General features: G+C 41.1%; 1 protein-coding gene across 2 annotated transcripts in view; it reads right to left on the reverse strand.

Moving 5' to 3' along the window:
• The window catches only part of NPR2 (natriuretic peptide receptor 2), a 63,563-nt gene that overhangs the window by 36,026 nt on the left and 2,174 nt on the right, over positions 1 to 25,363 (reverse strand). The window lies entirely within an intron of this gene.

Raw genomic sequence — 25,363 nt, forward strand, 5'->3', positions numbered from 1 at the left:
TGGCTCAGTCGGTAAGGCGCTGGCCCCATAAACCGAGGGTGGCAGGTTCAAACCCGGCCCCAGCCAAACTGCAACCAAAAAAATAGCCGGGTGTTGTGGCGGGCGCCTGTAGTCCCAGCTGCTCGGGAGGCTGAGGCAAGAGAATCGCTTAAGCCCAGGAGTTGGAGGTTGCTGTGAGCTATGTGACACCATGGCACTCTACCAAGGGCCATAAAGTGAGACTCTGTCTCTACAAAAAAAAAAAAAAAGAAAGAAAAAGAAAAGAACATGTGATCCCATCTCAGGGTGGGCAAGGGACTTGAAGAGAAACTTTTCTAAAGAAGACAGACGCACGATCTACAAACACATGAAAAAAAGCTCATCATCCTTAATCATCAGAGAAATGCAAATCAAAACTACTTTGAGATATCACCTAACCCCAGTAAGAGTAGCCCACATAACAAAATCCCAAAACCAGAGATGTTGGCGTGGATGTGGAGAAAAGGGCACACTTCTACACTGCTGGTGGGAATGCACACTAATACGTTCCTTCTGGAAGGATGTTTGGAGAATACTTAGAGACCTAAAAATAGACCTGCCATTCAATCCCATAATTCCTTTACTAGGTTTATACCCAGAAGACCAAAAATCACAATATAACAAAGACATCTGTACCAGAATGTTTATTGCAGCCCAATTCATAATTGCTAAGTCATGGAAGAAGCACAAGTGCCCATCGACCCACGAATGGACTAGCAAATTGTGGTACATGTATACCATGGAATATTTTGCAGCCTTAAAGAAAGATGGAGACTTTACCTCTTTCATGTTAACATGGATGGAGCTGGAACATATTCTTCTTAGCAAAGTATCTCAGGAATGGAAGAAAAAGTATCCAATGTACACAGCCCTACTATGAAGCTAAATTATAGCTTTCACATGAAGGCTATAACCCAACTATAGCACAAGACTATAAGGAAAGGGCCAAGGAAGGGGAAGGGAGGGGGGAGGTTAGGGTGGAGGAAGGGTAATGGGTGGGGCCACACCTACAGTGCATCTTACAATGGGTACAGGCGAAACTTACTAAAGGCAGAACACAAATGTCTATATACAATAACTAAGAAAATGCCATGAAGGCTACATTGAACAGTTTGATGAGAATGTGTCAGATTGTATATGAAACCAGGACATTGTACCCCTTGATTGCACTAATGTACACAGCTATGATTTAACAATAAAAAAAAAAAAAGTAACAGGGCCAGTTTTACTCTTCGTAAACTCTAGAGAGAGAGTTGGACCCCAATTATTAGCACCTCTCTCAACAATATATGGTACTTAGTGTTTCCTTGTCTTTAGCTTTGGACTCTAGTCACCAATTCTAAAGCAACAGAAGAAACTATACTCAATATCTTCTATAATATACTGAAATGAAGGGAAGATTATATAAAATAAGGAATTCAACTACACTCCCAAGTGAGCAGGCAGTCATCTTTTGAGAGAAAGAACCAGGAGTTGAATGTTCAGGCAGAATAAGAAAAGCAGAGATAGATGGCCAGGGATGGTGGCTCATACCTGTAATCTCAGCATTCTGGGAGGCCGAGGCAGATGTTTTGCTTGTGCTCAGGAGTTTGAGACCAGCCTGAGCCACAGCCAGACTCTATCTCTAAAAATAGCCGGGCGTTGTGGTGGGCAGCTGTAGTCCCAGCTACTCAGGAGGCTGAGGCAAAAGGATCACTTAAGCCCAAAAGTTTGAGGTTGCTGGGGGCTATGATAATGCCACAGCACTCTACCAAACGTGTCAAAGACTGTCTCATACACACACACAAAAAAGACAGCAATCGGCTAGAGATGGTGTCTTGGATGAAGGGCACATACATATATTATACCAAATTTTGCATGTGATTTCAGGTGCACACAGATCATTTGGAAACCCTCAAATGGGCCAAAGAGTCCTAGATTGACAAGCCTAGAAGAGAAGGCAAACATATTATTTTGTATAATAATATGAGAAGAGGCAGCAGGTATTTAGGCAGGCAAAGCACATGCATGTGAGGAGGATCCAACACACCCAGAAGCAGTCCACTCCAGACACCAGTTTTCTAAATGCAACGTTACAATCCTAAGCAGTCTTGATTGCTTGAACACTTTTGCAAATTCAACTTATTTTCAGTATTATGCCATCATATGTTCTACTACATAGTAAATATGATTAATAATTGAGGGATTTTGGTGAAAGGGCCAGACATTTGATTATGCCTCAAAATGTAAATGTTGGACTAGAAACTGGTAACATTGACTTTCTCCCTGAAGGGAAACAAGGTATCTGAGGGACAAGGTGAAAGGGAGAAGTTTCATTTTGTAACATGTGCAAGTATTAGTTTTTTGCAATTTTCAATTAAAAATTAGTCAAACAAGAAGGTATAAAAATTTAAAATATTGATACAGAGTATTGGGATAGTTTACATGTCTTAAAGGAAGGCAATGGGACTGTAAAGGGAAAGATGGGATTTCCTTAAATAGATAAGCCCACACAATGATTCCCTCATAGGTACCTCATGAAGATTCAAAACACCAGAGGCCAGAAGATGACATCAGAGCTAAGAGGGCTTTTCTCAAAACCACTAACTTGGGACTAAAAGATAATAGTGAAGTATTTATTATAGAAATTTTAATCCAAGATTAGTAGATTTAAAGAAGAGTTAGAGCCAGAATATCTTACAAGAAAAAGTGCCAGGGCTGAGCATAGTGGTACATACCACGCCTGTAATCCTAGCACTCAGGAGGCCAAGGCGGGTAGGTTGCTTGATCTTATGAGTCCCAGACCAGCCTGAGCAAAAATAAGACCCCGTCTCTACTAAAAATAGAAAAGCTGTGCTCGGCGCCTTTAGCTAGGGCACAAGCCACATACACCAAGGCTGGCGGGTTCAAATCCGGCCCCAGCCAGCTAACACAACAATGACAACTGCAACAAAAAATAGCCAGGCCTTGTGGCCAGCGCCTGTGGTCCCAGCTACTGGGAGGCTAAGGGAAGAGAATCACTTAATCCCAAGAGTTTGAGGTTGCTATGAGCTGTGACATCGTGGCACTCTACTAAGAGCAACATAGTGAGACTCTGTCTCAAAAAAAAAAAAGAAAGAAAGAAAGAACAAGAAAAACTGAGGCAAGAGGATCACTTGACCCAAGACTTGGAGGTTGCTGTGAGTTATGAGCTATGGATGCCACTGCACTCTACCCAGAGCAACAGCTTGAGACTCTGTCTCAAAAAAAAAAAAAAGGGGGCGGCGCCTGTGGCTCAGTCGGTAAGGCGCCGGCCCCATATACCGAGGGTGGCGGGTTCAAACCCGGCCCCGGCCAAACTGCAACCAAAAATAAAAAATAGCCGGGCGTTGTGGTGGGCGCCTGTAGTCCCAGCTACTCGGGAGGCTGAGGCAGGAGGATCACTTAAGCCCAGGAGTTGGAGGTTGCTGTGAGCTGTTTGATGCCAAGGCACTCTACTGAGGGCCATAAAGTAGTGAGACTCTGTCTCTACAAAAAAAAAAAAAAAAAAAAAAGTACCAGAAAAGAAAAACAATCTACAAAATATGATTTAGATAATTTCATGTATAATGTCATAAAAACAAAGATGAAATTGGTTGGGGTATCTCTGGCTCAAGAATAAATGAAATTACTTTGATTTTCTACAAAGCAAATCTTGACCAAACACCAGACAAAGATGAACTGTAAAGATGACTCAAACTCTTCCTTGAGGGCCAAGAATGATAATTTTAAAGCAAATCACCAAAATTGTTTATGTAGATGAGAACAAGGTTCTAAAAACAACAGGCATGACTACAAAGATTCCATACAAGTTGATGAGTCAATCATTGTCCTCCAACACCTGCTAGGTCGCCAAGAGGGAAAAACAGAGTAGTAATGTGAAGCCAGCCTCTCCCACCAAATGACAGCTAAGACCATCTCCTGTCAACTACTGAGGTAAACAGTCTACCAAAAAGGTCAAAGATGTTTGAGGGTAACATGAGGTAAACTGTCCAACAAAAAGGTCAAAGAAGTCTGTCCATCATCTGTGAGTCAGAGGAAAACAAGATAACATTAATGTTTTTTCTTTCAAATCTAGGCTTTATACTAACTGACAGAGCTCAGGAAACAGATTCCACATCCTCAAAGGAAAACCTATTTACAATAAAAATTAATATAAAAGCAGCTTGTATTATACATTGTAAGGCATTGTATAAACGTTAATTACTACAGTAATTGTTAGGGGTCTTGCATATACAAAAATGAACTAGAGCTCAACATCACCTGTTTGAGGCCATTTTCTGAAAAGGTAAATTTGAAAAAACAAGAAGAATTTACAAAAAAACAAAAAAAAAAGAATTTGCTTATTTTCATAACATCATGTAAAACAGCAGTTCTCAACCTGTGGGTTGAGACCCCCAGGAACTGTATTAAAGGGCCACGGCATTAGGAAGGTTGAGAATCACTGATGTAAAGATTTTCTTTCTTTCTTTTTTTTTTCTTGGTGGTGTAAAGATTTTCAAATTTTTCATCTCTTCATCGAAAACTCTAATACGTGGGACATTATGAAAGTTTTGAGATATGCAAAAATCAAGAAACATAGAATGCGCAGAGATAGAATCAAATGAACCCCTCCCAGCAACACCAATAAGCTGGAGCAAGTTGAAACTTGCACGAGTGAATCAGAAAGGTCGCTATCCAGAGTAGAGTATGTCTTAACACAACAATTAAGTAAGTGAGATTAAGGCTATGTTAACCAGTTCAATGTAAGCATTCCAAATTGTATATAAAATCAGGATACTGGGGTGGTGCCTGTGGCTCAGTGAGTAGGGCCCATATACCGAGGGTGGTGGGTTCAAACCCAGCCCTGGCCAAAGCTGGGCGTGCTTCTGTAGGCTCCAATGCATCACAAGAGTGGAGAAGTATGAATCCTATGTACTCAATTTTGATTTGAAGACAATTAATGACCCGGTGGGACATGGGGGAAGGGGAGAGCAGACAGAGAAGGAGGGAAGGGCTGAGGGAGAGGAAAAGATGGAAAAAAAAAAGAACAAGAAAAGAAAAGAAAATATTGACTAATTTTCACATAAATTGTTTTAATTTTGACTAAAGTATATTATTTAAACATTAATTTTTAACTCAACACGTTAATATGTTGTTTAGGATATTATATCCTCATTTATAAGTGACCTATGTTTGTAATCTCTCCTTTATAATAATATATTTTCTCCAACTTTAATATCAGGTGTGCCCAGATTAAGTAGAATGATTTTGATGTATTTCTTCTTTTTCTATTGTCTGTAAGATTTAGCGCGATCTGTTTTTTGAAATTATCTTTTACTTTTATTTATAAATATTAGTTGTCTACTTTTTGATACTTAAAAAAAAATAATAAGTTAACCGATGACTCCATACTGAATCTGAGTCAAAGCATTCTATAATAAACATACTCTTATTTGACAATGTGAATGTTACTTTCTTTGTATTATTATTATTTTTATTATTATTGCTCAATATTTCAATGAAGTAATTGTCTGATTCCTTTTCCGAAGGTATTTATGTCCCTTCGTTCTTTACAAGGTTTTTGTTTCTAACACTTATCTTAAACATTGTTATTGTTATTAAATTTTAAGTCTTTTTAATTTTGTGAAGGCAAAAAAAAAAATGGAAACCTAATTAACACATGTATATGCAAAAATAAAAATTAAAAAAAAAAAATAGCCGGGTGTTGTGGCAGGCGCCTGTAGTCCCAGCTACTCGGGAGGCTGAGGCAAGAGAATCACCTAAACCCAGGAGTTGGAGCTTGCTGTGAGCTGTGACATCACAGCACTCTACCTAGGGTGATAAAGTGAGACTCTGTCTCTAAAAAACAATAAAAATAAAAATAGGATACTGTACCCCATAAAAGCATTAATGTACACAGTTATGATTTCATTTAAAAAATTGTTAGAAAAAAAAAAGAAAGGTCGCTATCAACTTCTTGGAAGTGAAATAGTGACCATAACACAGTCTATCTCAAAACTTCTGTAGTAGCTGGGTGTGGTGGCTCATGCCTATAATCCCACACTCTGAGAAGCTGAGGTGGAAGGATGGCTTGAGCTCAGGAGATGCAGGCCAGTCTGAGCAAGAGTAAGAACTCTGTCTCCACTAAAAATAAAAAAAATTAGCTAGGCATTTTGGTGGGTATCTATAGTTCCAGCTACCTGGGAGGCTAAGGCAGGAGGAGGCTCCCTTGAGTCTGAGGTTGCTGTGAGCAAAGCTGACGCCATGGCACTCTAGCCTGGGCAACAGAGTGAAACTCTGCCTCAAAAGCAGAGTTTTGAGTTGTTAGCAGAGCACACACCAAAAATATCGTTTCAGAGACATATGATATTCAACGATTATTCACCATGCTTCATCAAGTGAAAACAGAAGTTTGAAAAATGTATGGAACAAGTTCACTTTCATTAAAAATAGACACACACATGTAGTCCCAGCTGCTCAGGATGCTGAGGCAAGAGAATCACCTAAGCCCAGGAGTTGGAGGTTGCTGTGAGCTGTGACGCCACTGCACCGTACTGAGGGAAGGGAAGGGAAGGGAAGGTTTTTTTCTTTCTATCTCTAAGAAAAAAAAATAGACACACACATTCATACACACACTTGTACATAGTAGGAAGCTGGAACAGTATAAAGCAAAATGTTAAAAGTGGTTATTTTCTGGGGGTAACAGGGTTAGAACTTATATACTTTTTTTTCAATAATTATGTATTACTTCCATAATAAGCAAAATTATATAAGTAGTCTTTTAAAGGTACCATGGTGGGGGGGTGGGGTGGGACACAATTATAAGAGGGACTTTATCTAACAAATGCAATCAGTGTCACCTAATTCTTTGTACTCTCGATGATTCCCAAATAATAAAAAAAAAGAAATAATAATAAATAAATGAAGGCAATAAAGGGCTAAAAGAACAACAAGTGAGTTTTTCAAAATATCACCGAAAGGCTCAGTGCCCGTAGCACAGTGGTTATGGCACCAGCCACATGCACCGAGGCTGGCAGGTTCAAGCCCAGCCCGGCCCAGCTAAATGACAATGACAACTGCAACCAAAAAATAGCCGGGCATTGTGGCATGCGCCTATAGTCCCAGCTACTCAGGAGGCTAAGGCAAGAGAATCACTTAAGCCCAAGAGTTTGAGGTTGCTGTGAACTGTGACACATCATGAGACTCTGTCTCAAAAAAAAAATCACTGAAATAAGTCTGTCGCTTCCATTTAACATTTGATATAATTTTATGTGTAAATTATCAGTGTATTTGTTTATAAAGACATATAACTTTAATTCTGATCTCATCACCATTGTTGAAAAAAGAAAAAAGACATAACTTTATAGCTCTTTTATATAACTCCACCGCAGTTGGTATTCAGCTTAATAAATATTTGTGGAATAAAAGTAAATGGTGTAAAATTTTTATAAAATGATCCAGAAGAGGAAGAACACAACACAGTTGTTAGTTTACAGGTGACAGTTCCTCCATATACACCTCAATCACATTTGACACTATTGATGTCACTCCCTTAACACTCTTACCATGGCTTCTACAACAGCTCATACTCCTAGTCATCCTTCTGTCTCAATGTCCAACTACATCTCACCATGATGAAGATCATCTTCCTTCTCTGAACTGTGAGCTTTTTTCCTGCTTGGTAGTTGTCAGGTTTCTGCAATCTTCTCTTCAGACTCATTTCCTTGGTGAGTTCATCCACAATCGTGGCATCACCTATCACCTCAATGTACATAAGTGCCAGGAGAAAATGACCTCGTTGTACTGGGCGTGGGCATGTATACACATAAGATATTGCTGCTACACACATAAGATATTTTGATATTATGCAACAACAATGATTAGAATTCTGCAGTACAACTCACCAAGGAAAAGACTGGTTGGAAGATTTGAGGAAGAGCTATTGGCACCAATGGCAGTGAACTCCCCAAAAGCAAACCAAATCAAAATAATATGTAAATAGAAAATAAGCCAACAAAGCATGGGTTTCAAATTTTCAGGTTAATTGTGTCATACCTTGTTTGGGGAAGGAACAAACTAAGTAAATACAATAATTAGCCAAAGGAAGTTAAAAAAAAAAAAAGAAGATCCTAGATTCTACATTTATAAAACTCGCTACTTTATGAACAATGTACTCATTTTTATTAATCTCATCTTTGTTTTTTATTTTTCTGGTGATCAGTCCTAGCCAGCTAATCACATTACTCTTGTGGACTTAGCTTCAAGGCAAATCAAACTGCCTCCCTCCCCTCCTAATCAGATTTCTGCTCCTAAGCTTCCCCTATATAGAAATTACAAGCCACCACTGTGCTGTGGATTCATTATTTAGAACTCAGGGTATGTTAATCACAGGACCTGAAAAAAAGGTAAGAGCTAGAAGCATCCCTCAGACCCAATGCACACAACATAGAGATGACAGACTTTGGGAATAAGAAGACAGCAATTTCAGGCTAACTTTTGGTCAACCTTCACTGAAGGGTAGAACTAGTCTTAACATCTACCTAATAAAAATGTTTTAGACGAGCAGAATAGGAGAGGAGACAGTTGAGGAGAAAAATGGAACTTCCAAGACTCAGAGCCACTAACCTGCAGGAGGGGTACAGGAAGCATCTACAGTCTCAAGGCCTATAAAACTGGGCTGTGCTCTGCAGCGCCTGCTTATTCGGGAAGTGAATAAAGGCACAGGTTCCGGGGCTAGCCAGCCAACAAGAGGGGTTATTATAAATATTTGAACATGGAAGTTGCTCCTCAGAAAAGGAATGCTAGCCAAACTAAACCAAGATCAAGAGCCAATTGGGCAAGAGAATCAGAGGGGCAAAGGCAAGGGTGAAGACAGAAAAAGGGCAAGGAACAGCTTCTAAAAAGTGATAAAAAGGCAACAAAATGTCTGGGATATAAAATGATCCAGAAGGGCGGCGCCTGTGGCTCAGTTGGTAAGGCGCCAGCCCCATATACCGAGGGTGACGGGTTCAAACCCAGCCCCGGCCAAACTGCAACCAAAAAATAGCCGGGCGTTGTGGCGGGCGCCTGTAGTCCCAGCTACTTGGGAGGCTGAGGCAAGAGAATCGCTTAAGCCCAGGAGTTGGAGGTTGCTGTGAGCTGTGTGAGGCCACGGCACTCTACCGAGGGCCATAAAGTGAAACTCTGCCTCTACAAAAAAAATAAATAAATAAAATGATCCAGAAGAGGAAGAACACAACACAGTTGTTAGTTTACAGGTGACAGTTCTTCCATATACACCTCAATCACATTTGACACTATTGATGTCACTCCCTTAACACTCTTACCATGGCTTCTACAACAGCTCATACTCCTAGTCATCCTTCTGTCTCAATGTCCAACTACATCTCACCATGATGAAGATCATCTTCCTTCTCTGAACTGTGAGCTTTTTTCCTGCTTGGTAGTTGTCAGGTTTCTGCAATCTTCTCTTCAGACTCATTTCCTTGGTGAGTTCATCCACAATCGTGGCATCACCTATCACCTCAATGTACATAAGTGCCAGGTCCCTAGACTGGGATTCACTCTGATCCTACCAAACTTCACCAGGTTAAAGGCAGAGCTTGGAAGGTAACACACCTGTGTGGTATCTTCTTCCTCAGAACACCTACCCTGTTTCCTTGAACATAAGACAGTGTCTTATTTTAAGATGTGCTCCCAAAGATGCACTAGGTCTTATTTTCAGGGGACATCTTATCTTTCCTGTAAGTAGGTCTTATTTTTGGAGGATGTCTTATTTTAAGGTGTGCTCCCAAAGATGCACTAGGTCTTATTTTCAGGGGATGTCTTATCTTTCCTATAAGTAGGTCTTATTTTCGGAGGATGTCTTATTTTTGGGGAAACAGGGTATCTCCTGGAGTTCAGATTTTCTTCGGATTTGACAGGCAGACGGCTGCTGTATAAATAGGGAGATAATTAGGGCAGGCTGGGGAGTGGCAGGTGTGCTCCTCTGATCCTCTGTAACCATGCACTCGATCAAATTTTACAGGTGACTTTTGCAACACCAGGAGTACAGCCAAACACTCTGAAGCTTCTCCCCATCTGACTATAGTGGGACACCTTCTCTAAGACCACACAGTCTGAGTCTCTGCTAGCCACGGGCAGCTCTTTCTCAGTCTCTTGCACCTCTTCCTTATCCACCCGCCCTTGGGTTAACAGATATTCCTCAGAGACCCATTCTAAATAATTTATTTTCTCCACTCAACTTTCTTTCTACAATTATACCTATGCCCATTGCTCAAAAAAACCAATTTCTATATGCCAAGAATAAATTACCAGTGCATTTCTGTCAGCTCTAAAATCACATGTACAGTTGCCCACAGGATCTCTGCACTTGATGGTCTTTCAGGCACTCCAAATTCAATATCCAACACCAGACACAAGATTTCCCTCCAAAACAACTTCCTGTCCAGTAAGGACATCACCATTGACCTAGATGTTCCAACCCAAAATCTCAGTCCTTGAATTCTCCATCCCCCACATTCAAGTTTTGCTGCTGGATATCCCTCTAAACCAAGCTCTAATCAGTGCTGGCTAAGTAAGTCACTCCTTAGACCCTTGAATGACTTCCCATTGTCCTGGTTTCAAGGTGCTTCATGACCTGGTCCCTGCTTCCTTTTGGCCTCATCTTACATCACACCATCCTCCTTAGTTCTTTTGTGCCTTTCATCTCTCTCACCTTTGCATATATTTTCTCCTCCTGCCTTTCCCAGGAAACATTCTTCCGACCTGTCACCTCAAAATCTTTCTCAGGTCAGAGCACAAACATCACTAATTCCTTTATAAACTATGCCCCCCACCAAAAGAAATGTGTACTTCAATATTCAGCAGTACTCCGTACTTTCTCAGTAGTATTCCTCAAACTTAATATTGTTCAAACTCCATTATATTTATGTGTGTTTATTCCCTTATGTCTACAAAATACAGTACTGCATCCTCAGTGCCTAGCACAGTGTATGACATACGGAACTCTTGATTAATAGCAGAATGAATGGGGAAAAAATGAACAAATAACAAAATCCAGATAGGTTGGGCTCCTTAGGGTGAGGAGAGATACAAAGTGGATGTGGTGAAAACAGCAGACTCCAAGGATCTGTACTCACAAATTTGTGTTTCAACTGCATGGTTCTTCTTTGGCAATGGCTATAGCCAGTGTTGAGATGCTGGTGGTGCCAAGCCAGATACATATGGGCAAGCAGTTCCCCTGCAGCTGAGTGCACCAAGCTACCTGCTCATCAAGGCCACATGCCTCTGGGATCTACCCTAACTTAGATGAGCCTGGTCAGTCCCTCTTGGAAACAGTTATGTAGACCTGCATCATTCCACATTCAGTCCTGCATTATCTTGCCAAAGGCAGTGGGTCAGCTAACTGGTACCCTCTACTCATGTGAAGGTCTTCCACATTATCACAGTTGCCTATACCACGTCCTTCAAATGCCCTCCAAACCAGTTTATCATGGTCTGATTTGATCACTGAAACCATCTTTTTAGGTATTGCTCAGACTCTCTCTCTCTCTTTTTTTTGGGAGACTGAATCTCACTATGTCATCCTTGGTAGAGTGCCGTGGCGGCACAGCTCCCAGCAACCTCAAACTCTTGGGCTCAAGCGATTCTCTTGCCTTAGCCTCCCAAGTAGCTGGGACTACAGGTGTCTGCCACAATGCCCGACTATTTTTTGGTTGCAGTTGTCACTGCTATTTAGCTGGCCTGGGCTGGGTTCAAACCTTCCAGCCTCGCTGTATGTGACTGGTGTCGTAACCACTGTGCTACAGGCGCCAAACCAGCTCAGACTCTCTTGAATAAAAATTGCTTGGTTTCTCAAACAACCACCTCTTTCCTATTTCTCTACCTAATTTGTATCTGGATATAGGAGGTGAGGGGACTTTGTAGCAGCAGGAAAGAGTTCAGCAAGTGGTCCTCCAGTTTCTTAGATCTCCTTTGCTCCTTGCTGCTGCTTACTCTGCTAGTAATCATGGTCCAACTCTGTGCTGGTACAACTCCAGGGTCTCTCTCAGTTTGGAAATAGCCTGAGTGGCACCCTTTGGCAGAATGAATTGCACAGTCTTCCCTTGGCAATATTTTTCTAAGTATGTTTGTGCTGCCTAGCACACCACTCAGATGCGTGTATGTTCAGCACAGTTATAACAGAAACCCTTCATAGTTTCTGCACCAAGGGCTTCCCTGTTGCACCGGGGAAATACCCCACATCTGGACCTGTAATGTCAGACATTTCCCTGAAGTCTCACTGGTGTCTCTTTCAAAATATCTCTCCATTTAATGTCTACATTTCTTTCCCTATTGTCTAGTTTCTAGTCTTAGAAGGCTGTGCCCAGACTCAGCAAGAAGGAATGCTATAATACATTTAATGATGTCTGGTATGGACAGAGGACAGAGGATCACATCACAAATGGCATGTTTACTGATGTTTTAATCTCTCCTTCCTCAAATCCACTAATCCAAATCACTTTCCCCTTTTACCTGGATCTACTTAAATCCTACTCACCATCCAAGAATAGGCCATGGTGATTTTATTCTGTTGAAATTTAACAACACTTATTTTGTATTTAACATTAGTATTAGTTTATGAATGTTAGTGGTAAATATAACTTATTGCTGACACTTGAAGTGGCTTGAAGAATTATATTACATCAATACAAATAAAGTATGACTGGTTTTAAGGAATATATGAATGGTTAGTTATAGAAAATATTTGGGGGCGGCGCCTGTGGCTCAGTCGGTAAGGCCCCGGCCCCATATACCGAGGGTGGTGGGTTCAAACCCGGCCCCGGCCAAACTGCAACCAAAAAATAGCCGGGCGTTGTGGCGGGCGCCTGTAGTCCCAGCTACTCGGGAGACTGAGGCAAGAGAATCGCTTAAGCCCAGGAGTTGGAGGCTGCTGTGAGCTGTGTGAGGCCACGGCACTCTACCAAGGGCCATAAAGTGAGACTCTGTCTCTACAAAAAAAAAAAAAAAGAAAATATTTGGTCTCTGGCTATCAAAAAAGAGATCTAAGAGTTCTCTAAAGATAGTATCAGGGAACTCTTTTGGCAAGAAAAAAAAAATGATCAAAAATAGAATTGGAGACAAAACCAAACCATTTTGCTTAAACTAAAGAACAGAACATTAAGCCTGGTCATGATATCTCAACAGGAGCATGAGATGACGTGACATGATTCTCCATCTTGTACTGCTATACAACAACTGACATTACACCATAGTTGGCTGTCTGTGGCCCAGGATTCCCCTTTGTCCACAGATCACTGACACGTTATGGAAAGAGGTTCACATCCTATATATAATATTATATAATATTAAATAAATTACCAACAATCTAAAATGCTTCTTTCAATTGAGGATTTGAGAAATCACAGATAGAGGCAGTAACATTTTCTTGGCTTTACCACATATACAATGGTGCTCACTAAAACGCAACTCAGAAACAGGGAGTGAAGACATTACTTAGTGTTTTCATTACTGTATCTCCAATGGCTGACTCACAGTAGGAAACTCCTACTATATTTTACTAATGAACAGTTAATACTTATTTAAATATCAGATGAACATAATAATATACAGAACAAAAGACTTTACTATTTCTATCCTACAATCTCTTCTTGAGAGAGGTAGTCATCTTCATTTCAGATTCTTCCCTTTTTACTGTGTCTGTTCTAAGAGAACAAAGTTAAGGAGGTGATCAAAATGGATCGAACTTTTTTTTTTTTTTTGTAGAAACAGAGTCTCACTTTATGGCCCTCGGTAGAGTGCCATGGCCTCACACAGCTCACAGCAACCTCCAACTCCTGGGCTTAAGCGATTCTCTTGCCTCAGCCTCCCCGAGTAGCTGGAACTACAGGCGCCCACCACAATGCCCGGCTATTTTTTTGTTGCAGTTTGGCTGGGGCTGGGTTTGAACCCGCCACCCTCAGTATATGAGGCCAGCGCCTTACCGACTGAGCCATAGGCACCGCCCGGATTGAACTTTTATAGGAGAAAGTTTTTGTGATCTTGGTGCAAGCAAAGATTTCTTTCATTTTTTTTTTGTAGAAACAGAGTCTCAGTTTAACGCCCTCAGTAGAGTGCTGTGGCACTCAGCTCACAGCAACCTCCACCTCCTGGGGTTAGGAGATTCTTTTGCTTCAGCCTCCCGAGTAGCTGGGACTATAGGCACCTGCCACAATGCCCAGCTATTTTTTTTGTTGCAGTTTGGCCAGGGCGGGGTTTGAACCTGCCACCCTCAATATATGGGGCTAGCGCCCTACCCCCTGAGCCACAGGCACTGCCGAACAAGCAAAGATTTCTTATGCAGACCACAAAAAAATTAGCCATATTAAAAAAAAAAAAAGTTAAGGGCGGCGCCTGTGGCTCAAGGAGTAGGGCGCCGGTCCCATATGCCGGAGGTGGCGGGTTCAAACCCAGCCCCGGCCAAAAACCACACACAAAAAAAAGTTAAAAATTAGATTTTACCAAAATTTAAAACTTTTCCTCTTCAAAAGATACCATATTTGTATCCACTAAAATATAAGTTTAACCATACAGAAAATAAAAAGGCAAGCTACCAACTGGAGAGAAAAAAATTTTTTTTCATTTAGCAGGCCCAGACCATGTTCAAACCCACCACCCCTGCTGCACGGGGCCAGAGCTCTAACCGCTAAAAAGAAATACTTTAAATTCATATACTCACAAAGGGTTTGTATCCAGAAAATAAAGAACTCTAAAAACTCAATAACAAGAAGCCAAACACTCCAATTTTTTAAATGGGCAAAAGATTTTAGTAGACTCATTCAATATGAGATCCTGGTGGGAAATAAGTACATGAAAAGAAGCTCAATATCATTAATAATTAGGAAAATGCAAGTTAAAACCGTAAGAGATACCATTACACACCTACTAGAATGATTTTTTAAGAAACTGACAATACCAAGTGTTGACAAGGATGCAGAGCAACTAGAATTCTCATACAGCACTGGTAAGTGTAAAATTGTGCACTTTGGAAAACAGTTTGGCAGTTATTTTCTTTATCAATTTACAACAGGACCTAAGATTTCACGTCTAGGTATTTATCCCAGAAAAATACAAACATGTCCACAAAAAGACTTGTTTGTGAATGTTCATAGCTGCTTCCAAAAGCAGAAAACAGCTCAAATGTCTGTCAGAAGATGAACAGATAAACAAATTGTGGCATATCCATACAATGAAATTCTACTTATTAATAAACAGGACAAACTTGATATATTACACAAAAACATGAATCGTTTTTAAAGTATGATGAATTAAAGAAGCTGAACACACTATAGTACTCTGTGTCTCCATTTATATGAAACTCTATAATTAGCAAAACAAATCTGCAGAGATAGAGAGCAGATCAGTGAATATCTGAGTTGGAGTTGGGGAGAGTGACTGTGAAGGGTAAAAAGGACATTTGGAGGGAGGAGTAAAAGAGGTTTTCTGTATCTTGATTGAGGAGACAATGACGTAGGTACTGAGAACTGTCCAGACTCGCTAAATTGTAAATTTAGAATAAGCACATATTCTTTTATGTAAATTATATTTCACTAAAGTTGAAAAGATAACTATTTTGAAACAATTAAGGAGTTAATTTAAAGAGCTATGGATGGCACTTGATTTAAGTTTTACTAATCAAATTATCTTCTGGGATTTTATTTCTGTGGCAGAGTGATACACGAACCAAAGAAATGGTTAGCAGTGGAGCCAGGCAAAACAGTTGAGCAGGGTGGCGCCTGTGGCTCAGTGAGTAGGGCGCCGGCCCCATATGCCGAGGGTGGCGGGTTCAAACCCAGCCCTGGCCGAACTGCAACCAAAAAATAGCCGGGCGTTGTGGCGGGCGCCTGTAGTCCCAGCCGCTCGGAAGGCTGAGGCAAGAGAATCGTGTAAGCCCAAGAGTTAGAGGTTGCTGTGAGCTGTGTGATGCCACGGCACTCTACCGGAGGGCGGTACAGTGACACTCTGTCTCTACAAAAAAAAAAAACAAACAGTTGAGCAGTTCTTAATACCATGACCACCTCTGTCAGTTCCAAACCTCATTTTTTAGATTTCCCTTCTATCCTGTGATGCTTCTCCTCAGAGGAGATTTTAAGTCTCCTCTTCCTCCCTCTTATCAGAGTTAATGCCTGTTAACAGCTTGATACGTTTTCTTTCAGATAATTTCTATACATCTCATTCTTGTTTTAAAAATGCATACATGGGGCGGTGCCTGTGGCTCAGTGGGTAGGGTGCCGGCCCCATATACCAAGGGTGGCGGTTTCAAACCCGGCCCCGGCCAAATTGCAACAACAACAACAAAAAATAGCCAGGCATTGTGGCAGGTGCCTGTAGTCCCAGCTACTTGGGAGGCTGAAGCAGGAGAATCGCCTAAGCCCAGGAGTTGGAGGTTGCTGTGAGCTGTGATGCCACAGCATTCTACCAAGGCGATAAAGTGAGACTTTGTCTGTACAAAAACAGAAAAAAAGAATACTAATGGTGTCAGCCTGAAAAGTTCTTATGGTCAATAGGGAGAAGATTCTTGAGCAGGGAAATCTCCTGATGAAGACAATGTTTCAAAAAGACTAACATGGGGACAGTGTATATAATATAGCCCAGAAGAGACTGGATAGCAAGGAAACCGGGTAAGTGGCCAATACAGACTAGCAGATCTGAAGAAATAAGATTCTAGAATATAGTGGTGGCCAGTGAAATGGAGAGAAACTTTTACTGAATTATAAGAAGGTAGACTAATAGAGTGGAAAAAAACAAATTTGAAGAGTCAGATTTGAATCCCAACTTTGAAACTTACTAGCTGTGTGACCTTTGGCAAGACACTTTTTGTTCCATATCTTAGTTTCCCTGTCAATAAAAAGATCTTAGAATATCAGTGCCTTTAATTTTTTTTTTTCCCCCACCAGAACCCTTTTTTCTGGGGAAAAAAAAATCTTCAAGGAAATCTAACTTATAAAATAAAAGTAAGATTGTTCTGGGTGAAACATAGGTAAAGAGGGCTCCCCCAACTATCCTTGGTATCACTCCTCTTAGCCACTTCTGAGGCATTCGTGAGCGACTTCCAGAGGGCTAAGGAACAAAGTTTGAGAAATCTTGAAAGACTTACTACCAACTCTACTATTCAATGACTTGAGGGGATAAATGTGGCACAGGTGCCTGGAAAAAATAATAATGATTTTAACAGTTACCGAAGAATCACATAACAGAAAAGGTAGACTTATTTTTGCTAAATCTGCCTATTTTTCCTCACAGGTTAAACCCAATTTAATGTCCAAAACCTCATCTAACCTTGTGCAAATGGTCATATAACCTCTACATGAACAATAACAATTTAGCTCATTCCAATTTGGGGTCCTCCAATTATTCAGAACGTCTTCATTATCAAGCCAAAATGTGTCCTTATCACTGCCATTTAAATAAAGGTTCTTATTCCACCTTCTGGAGCTAAAGCAACTAAGTCTAATCCCTTCTCCAAAACAAGGCCCTTCAACTGTTTGAAGAGAGTTATCAAGTCTGCCTTATTTCCTGTCATTCTCTCTTGCCCTGGACTGCCATGAATGTTCCTTGGAGATGGCCTACTCCAACTTTGGATCAATTCAACATTTTCTTTTTTTTTTTTTTTTTTTGGGCCGGGGCTGGGTTTGAACCCACCACCTCCGGCATATGGGACCGGCGCCCTACTCCTTGAGCCACAGGCGCCGCCCAAAATTTATTCAGTTTTTTTTTTTTTCAATTCAACATTTTCAAGCAACTAGGTGCAAGCAGATTTTCATTTATTCATAGCTTTCAAAGAACTTAAGCCAGATAATCTTCCTTAATGAGTATAAACAGAACCCAAATTCTTTACTGGGTAAATATTCTTTTCTTGCTAAACATTAACCAGTCCCAGTATATGTGAAGTAGACTGCTAAACCTTTTGGCCCAAAGCAAATTGTGAATACGTTTAGCTGGGGATAGAAAAACATCCAAGACTCAAGGTCCAATGAAGCAGGTATACATAATATAAACAAACAGAAACATCCTCACCCCAAGGCTTGCAGTCTAACCAATTCTCAGTTTATGTAATTCTCACCATTACAAAATCCAATTACCATCAAGGTGACATGAAATATCAATGCTGGAAAGAAAGCTTCATTCACTATTCCTCGTCTTACCCATTCCATACTCTACTATCAGGTCTGTAGAATCAGGGTCTGTGGCTCAGCCAGTGTGGGTAGTTTCGGGGATGGGAGATAGGAAGCATGACTGAGTCCCTAAGGAGAAAGCAAGCCAGCGTAACCACAATCCGTGATGCCTGCAGGAGCGCTGAGCCTTTATGGTTTCCCCTGCTCCAGTTGTCCTGGTAACCTGAGGCCTCCTTATTTGTGTTGGCATATGGGGCCAAGAGCGGAAGCAAAGCTGGAGCACCAGGAAGATTTGCAGGAAAAAAAAATATGGATAATACTGCAGTAATGCCCCAAGAGGGTCAAGCCTAGGGCATAAAAATTACCCAGTTGGGGTGGGATGGGGTAGTGTCTTGTAAAAATCACATCTTTGGATTCCACCTCTAGGTCTAGGAGGAGCTCAGGGACCTATAATTTTAGGAGGCTACCTCCTACCAGGTAAGTCAAAGACCACATTTTCAAAACCTAGCTAAGCAAAGTAGTAGTTCGGACAAGAAAGTATAAGCATCTAATCAATTTCAGAAAGTCAATATTCTAGCAGAGTAGTTATCAACATTGGAGAGGAGGTAGATTTTGTCCTCCAGGAACATTTAGCAAGGTCTGGAGACATTTTTGGTTGTCATACCTGAGGGGGTACCACCAGCATCTAGTAGATAGTTGTTAAATATCCTACAATGTACAGAACAGCATCCCCCCCTCAACAAAAGATTATTGCCCAAAACATTAACAGTAGCAAGGTTGAAAAACTCTTTATGTGAGAGGATGATCTGTCCCCTCAACCCCATGGCCCTCAATCCTTGAGAAGTCAATGCTACATACACAGTCGGAGTACAGAGACTTAAATGAAATCCTCTGGAAAAACTGAGACCTGAGAAATAATCTTTTTTTTTTTTTTTTTGTAGAGACAGAGTCTCACTGTACCGCCCTTGGTAGAGTGCCGTGGCGTCACACGGCTCACAGCAACCTCCAACTCTTGGGCTTACGCGATTCTCTTGCCTCAGCCTCCCGAAATAATCTTTTTTATTTATTTTTATTTTGAGACAGTCTTACTTCGCTGCCCCTAGTAGAGTGCTGTGGCATCATAGCTCACAGCAACCTCAAATTCTTGGGTTCACATGATCCTCGTGCCTCAACCTCCCAAGTAGCTGGTGCCTGCCCCAACGTCCACCTACTGTTAGAGACGGGGTCTCACTCTTGCTCTGGCTGAACTCCTGAGCTCAGGCAATCGACCCGCCTTGGTCTCCCAGAGTGCTAGGATTACAGGCATGAGCCACCATGCCCAGACAAAATGATCTTTTTTAAAATAGTGAACACAAAAGCCACTCATCTATCTGGCTATTTAAATTTAAATTAACTAAAATTAAATAAAATTTTAAAAACTGCTCCTCAGTCTCACTAACCACACTGCAAATGTTAAATAGTCACATGGAGCTAATAATGGCTATTTATTAGACAACACCTGGTAGAGAACATTTTCAGGATCGCAGAAAGTTCTATTGGACAGTGTTGTAGTGAAGAGAAAAAAGGATTAGACACATAACTAACAAAAAACAAACCCTTTCAAATCTTTTAAAGAACTGTCATGTTGAGGAAGTAGATTTCTTCCATATTGTTTTAAAGATTAGAAATAAGGGAGAAAAAAGAGTAGATCAGCAAGACAGATTTGAGGTCAACAACTCTCTCTAAAGCCACAGCAGTAGAATGGACAGCCTTCCTCAGGAGGAAGTAATCTATTCCATTCAGTAGAGATGGTCCAACAAAAAGCTACTTGATCACTGTTCAGAGTGAAGTAGAATTATGAGTCTCAGTTGGGGTAGGGGAAATTAAATGTTAGAAGGCCTAGTTTTACATCTATAATTTTAAGGAAAAAAGCAATTTACAAATAAGATAAAAGTGAGTCACAAATGGAATTTTTAAAGTCATGAGTACAAGTAGATTGTGAAGCAGGCAAGAAAAATTAAAACATGTAAGTATAGGGAATTTAATCAAAAGCAATGATGATTAGCTGGGGTTAATTATTGGTGGCAGGGACTACCATGAATTTAATAATTTATAAGCAAAAAATAAAAAATAAAAAATTGGTAGGAATAGTTCCAATGGTGCAGAGAAAAGGAGAACTTCGATATGGGTTTTGAGCTTTTTGGTTTTAGTGGGGGGAGGTTTAGAGACAGGGTCTTGCTGTCACCGAGGCTTGAGTATGGTGGTATGAGCATAGCTGACTGCAACCTCAAATTCCTGAACTCAAGTGATCCTCCCAGCTCAGTCTCTTGGGTAGCTGGGACTGCAGACCTACACAACTAATTTTTTCTTTTCTTTTCTTTTTTTTTTTTTGCAGTTTTTGGCCGGGGCTGGGTTTGAACCTGCCACCTCCGGTATATGGGGCCAGCGCCCTACTCCTTTGAGCCACAGGCACTGCCCCACTACTAATTTTTAAACTTTTTGTAGAAATAGCATCTTGCTGTATTGTCTAGGCTGGTATAGTATCTTTTATATTCTCTGTCAGAATACGAGGCTAGGTATAGCAATTTTATATTCTGGGAACTCTGGTCCCCCATCTCATCTCCCTGCCATTTATCATAGCCTTGTAAGTCATCTTTCTCAACTCCTAAAACTCGTATGAGTGACTCTCTCCGATCATCATTCTCTAGTCTACAGATAGAATGCCAAAGGGTATTGTCTATTAAACTGCTATCCTAGCTATGAGTTTAATCATCCTTATCTTCCACCTCAAAATGTAGTTGGCTTGATTATATACCTGGATGTAATATACCTGTAATATACCTGGGTGACTGTATTGTCAATGTACAATAATATTTTGAAATAAATTTTTTTCTTTTTTTTTTTTTTTCGTTTTTGGCCGGGGCTGGGTTTGAACCCACCACCTCTGGCATATGGGGACCGGCGCCCTACTCCTTGAGCCACAGGCGCCGCCCTGAAATAAATTTTTTTTTTTCTAAGCAGTAGGTCTCAACCGTGGGCTTAAAATATTCAGTAAACCACACTGTAAATAGATATGTTGTCATCTAGACTTTGTCATTTAATTTATAGCACATAGACAGTGTAGATTTAGCATAATTCTTTTTTTTTTTTTTTTTTTTTGTAGAGACAGAGTCTCATCCTATGGCCCTCGGTAGAGTGCCATGGCCTCACACAGCTCACAGCAACCTCCAACTCCTGGGCTTAGGCGATTCTCTTGCCTCAGCCTCCCGAGTAGCTGGGACTACAGGCGCCCGCCACAACGCCCGGCTATTTTTTGTTTGCAGTCTGGCCGGGGCTGGGCTTGAACCCGCCACCCTAGGTATATGGGGCTGGCGCCCTACCGACTGAGCCACAGGCGCTGCCCGATTTAGCATAATTCTTAAGAGTCCTAGGATTTTCGGAATGTTCAAAGAGGCACTGACTTCTCCTTTCTGGCTATGAAAGTCCTAGAAGGCATCTACTCCAATAGAAGTCTGTTTTGCCTACAATGAAAATCTGATTAGTGTAGACAGGCACCTTTATCAATGCTCTTAGCCAGATCTTTTGGATAACTTGCTGCAGCTTCAACATCAGCTTTTGCAGCATCACCTTGTACTTTTATGTTACGGAGATACATCTTTCCTTGAATCTCATGACCTAACCTCTGCAAGCTTCCAACATTTGTTCTGTAGCTTCCTCACCACTGTCAGCTTTCACAGAATTGAAGACAGTTATGGTGTTGTTTGGATTAGGCTTTGGCTTACAGAAAATGTTGTACCTGGTTTGGTTTTCTATCCAGGCACTCAAATTTTCTTCATATTATCAACAAGGCCATTTTGCTTTTTTATCATTCATGTGTTCACTGGAGTAGAACTTTTTAATTTTCTTCAAGAACTTTTCCTTGAGGATGGCTCCTGTGGCTCAGTGAGTAGGGCGCCAGCCCATATACCAAGGGTGGAGGGTTCAAATCCGGCCCCAGCCAAACTGCAACAAAAAATAGCCGGGCATTCTGGTGGGCACCTGTAGTCCCAGCTACTCGGGAGGCTGAGGCAAGAGAATCACCTCAGCCCAGGAGTTGGAGGTTGCTGTGAGCTGTGACGCCAAGTGAGACTGTGTCAAAAACAAACAAACAAACAAGAAAAAAAACTTTTCCTTTGCATTCACAATTTGGCTAGCCAGCACAAGAGGCCTAGCTTTTGGCCTATCTTAGCTTTCAACATGCCTTCCTCACTAAGTTTAATCATTTGTAGCTTTTGATTCCAAGTGAGAGATGTGCAACTCTTGAACACTTAAGAGGCCATTGGAAGGTTACTAATTGGCTAATTTCAATATTGTTGTGATTAGAGAGGCTCAAGGAAAAGGAAGACCGACAGAGAACTAGTTGGTGGAACAGTCAGAACATACACAGCCTTTATGAACTAAGTTCGTCATCTTATATGGGCATGGTTCAAGGCACCCCAAAACAATTATAACATCAAAACCACTGATCACAGGCAACTGTAAAAGATATTATATAATAATAAAAAAATATGAAATACTGCAATTTCAAAATATGACACAGAGAAAAAAGTGAGTACATGATGTTGGAAAAATGGTGCCAACAGTTTGGCTCAATGCAGGGTTACCATAAACCTTCAATTTGCAAAAAGTACTGTATCTACAAAGCTGAATAACATGAGATATGCCTAAAAAAAAAAAAGAAAAAAAAAAACATGAGATATGCCTGTATTGATTATGGTTCTGTTATCTGTGCATTTTAGTGTGTATCTTGACAACATCCAGACACACACATATGTGATAGCATCTATTGTCTGTAAGCATTTCGGAATCTCAATGATTATGAAATTCACTACACAGTACCCAGTGTAACACCAAGCTTAAATGGTCACTCGGTGGACTCTACAATAATGGCCATGTTATGTTTTTGGATGCAGGATTTTGGGAGTAGAAACTGAAGCAGATGTGAATTTGAACTTTTTTTTTTTGGTAGGAAAAATAATAAAAATCAGCCTGTAACAAGAGGCAAAATATTTAATCACAAGGAAAGTTTAAAGCTTTGGTGAAAGCAAGCATAACAGAATTTAAAAACAGTCTAGAATAAAAGGGTGATAGAAGAGGAAGGAAGGCAGAAGTGGACCATGCAGAATAAATAACTTAAGCCTAGCCTTTTAAAACTTTGAGGTCTTACCAAAGAGAAAGGAGAAAAAAGACAGGATTTCAACATGAAAGTGTTAAAGGTGGAAAAGAGCCAGAAAGGGCTGTGGGCTTTTTTTATTAAAGTGAAGAAGTAGTGGTGTATGTTGGCAAAGAGAAGTGCAGAGTTGAAGGGAGGGAGAGAATTTATAGCAGAGGAAGTTCGTGTGAAGTTTTCCTCTAAAGATGCCCAGCTGAGCAAAGAAGGAACGAAGGTAAAGGCCACTGGGAATAAGGTAGGGCTGGGACTGAAGCAGCATGGGAGAAAGCAACAGGGCCCAAAATAAGAAATTATTTTCTTTTTTTAAATTAACTGACCCAGATTTTCTTGATTCGGACCAAAATCAACTGCAGAGCTTCAGGATCTTTAAAATAAATTATAAAGATCCCAAGCCTTGCAATTTGCTTTGGCTCTAGATAACACAAATAATGAATTAGTATCCATTTCCTAGACAAGTACCAAATACCATTTTAGCATTGATTTTAGAAAAGAAGTCAGATTAATAAATTGCTATGTTGTAAAAATACTCTCAAAAAGGGTTAGCTTTCTCTATCAGCTGCAGGGTAAATATGGAAACTTTATAGTTACATACAGAAGACAGTAACCTAAATGGTGAAACTGTGAATTATTTGTCTTTGTATACTGTAGCCTACGTGCCCATCCCAAGAAATGTTTTACTTGGTTCAGGATACATAAGGCAAGTTAAAGAACTCCACAGAAAAAAAAGTTAAGGTTTAAAATAAGACAGTGAGATGAAGGAGGGGAAAAGTGAAAGTGCTATGCTACTGATATGGAGGAACTGAGACATTTATAACAGAATTCGATCAAGTCAGTGAGGGGAAAATGGTACAAAAGTAAGTCAAAATCAAAGACTCAACACCATGTATTGACAGTCTCACGGTCTCAAGGCTAGAGTGACATGACATCAGTCTAGCTCACAGCAACCTCAGACTTCTGGGTTCAAGCAATCCTCCTGCCTCAGCCTCCCTAGTAGCTGGAATTACACGTGTGGTCCACAATCCCCAGCTAATTTTTTTCTATTTTTAGTAGAGACAGGATCTCACTCTTGCTCAGGCTGATCTCAAACTCCTGAGCTCAAGCAGTCCACCCGCCCCAGACTCCCAGAATGCTAGGATTACAGGTGTGCGCCACTGGGTTTTAAATCAAATACTGGATCAGGTTTTCCAACCTGTTTTTAATTTTTAATTTTAAAAAATTCAACAATTACTTACATCATCTGATATATGTAGTTGTCCAATATTAAATAACTATAAAAATTAGCAGATTTCATTTTTTGGTGAAAAATGAATGGCAGAATGTGAGGTATAGATAACCTTGTTTTTAAGGGGCCCATTACTCTTCCTGCTCAGAGACCAACGACAGCTCCATTCTATCCGCTCCTACTACTCCCTAAAACCTACCCTTCACTGTCCACACAGGCCTCTGGACAGACCTTATGTCTGGGTTTGGCCATGTCTACCTTTCCACCTGACAGGGATGGCTCTCCTTCCAAGACCTAATTTGTCACGTCTTCTTCCTCGGTTACGCTGGTCAACAGACCTCCCTTCCTTTTCTGGGCCTCGCCGCCTCGCCCACTCCCGATTTTCCACCCAGGCTCCTTTTCATCTCTACCCGAGCTCTCTAGGGCCTTTGCCCCGACCCACGAAGTTCTCCCTAAAGCTCTCTCCGCACCTGCCTCCATGCAGTCACAATCTACGTTCTCGGAGTCAGATTTGCGTTTCGCACCCGCAGCGACACCAGCTCAGAAGCCGGAAACCGGTTTATAAACCCTCTCCCAAAAGCTTTCCCGGGACTTGGGCTCCCCAAACGTCCCCGCGCTGCGACCCTAAAGGCCAGTCTTCTCTCCCTCCAGACCATAGCAACAGGCGGGCGAGCTGGCATCGGTGGTGACTCACCGGAGGGCCGGCCGGCCCGGGGACCGGAATGCGCTCACTTCCTCGCGGCGCGCACCTGCCCGCGTTTCTGGAGCGCCGCCCGGCCGGGCCTCCGGCGGATGTTT

Source organism: Nycticebus coucang, chromosome 2, assembly GCF_027406575.1.
Source record: "Nycticebus coucang isolate mNycCou1 chromosome 2, mNycCou1.pri, whole genome shotgun sequence".
NCBI classification, from domain to species: Eukaryota; Metazoa; Chordata; class Mammalia; order Primates; family Lorisidae; genus Nycticebus; species Nycticebus coucang.